Consider the following 792-nt stretch of genomic DNA (forward strand, 5'->3'; position numbering starts at 1 on the left):
GAGCCTGTTCCAGCAGTCTTCAATCAGACAAGTTCTAACTGCAGACTCCTGCCACTAGGGTACAGAGAAACCTTCTCCAAAAAAGACGGCCTGGATCAGTGCACAAGTTATACAAACAAAGCTAGATCCAGCAGGCCTGAATCTAGTCTATGCTACAGCAAACAAGGCATACCGATTTCATAAAGAAACAGTTCAAGTAAGCATGTGCAATAATCCTTTAACTAGAAATTCCCAGCTCAGAAGGGCAAAATCTAGCCTCTCCTCCCACAAGAGTGCAGACCACAAACCTTCTTAATGTAAAATAACTGTCCTGAAGCCCAAGTGCTTAACCCAGAACTAATACACTTTTAGATCATAGATCATAGATTAGTAATAGACTAACTGCCCTCATGGGCCATTTTAAGACTAGCCAGTTATCACATGTGAGAATCAAACCCTGCCCCTTGTGTTTCTAAGGCAAGCACCTTAACCATCACACCAACCTCCCACCAAGAAGGGAAACACAGGCTCTGATGATATTTGAACTCATGAGCCCTGGTTTACTAGACCAGTGCTCTAACCCCTGAGCTACAGAGCCACTAATAGGTCCATACTAGGCTAACTGCCCTTGTGAGCCATTGTAAGCCTAGCCAATTATCCCTTGTGAGGCTCAAGAATAACAGACACTAAGCCTTCAATCAGCAGTTCCCAACTTAGAAGGATGTATGCTACCTGTCCTGCCACAATAGTGCAGACCACAAACCTTCTTAATGTAAAACAACTGTTTGAAGCCCAAGTGCTTAAACCAAAGGC

The 792-nt window shown here is 43.9% G+C and overlaps 1 non-coding gene across 1 annotated transcript; it reads right to left on the reverse strand.

Annotated features, from left to right (window-relative positions):
- Positions 1–504: 504 nt before the first annotated feature.
- On the reverse strand, positions 505–577 carry TRNAT-AGU. The gene has a single exon. It is a non-coding gene; the product is annotated as a tRNA-Thr (tRNA).
- Between the last annotated feature and the right edge of the window lie 215 nt (positions 578–792).

Source organism: Protopterus annectens, chromosome 7.part0, assembly GCF_019279795.1.
Source record: "Protopterus annectens isolate FY-2018-M chromosome 7.part0, PAN1.0, whole genome shotgun sequence".
NCBI classification, from domain to species: domain Eukaryota; kingdom Metazoa; phylum Chordata; order Ceratodontiformes; family Protopteridae; genus Protopterus; species Protopterus annectens.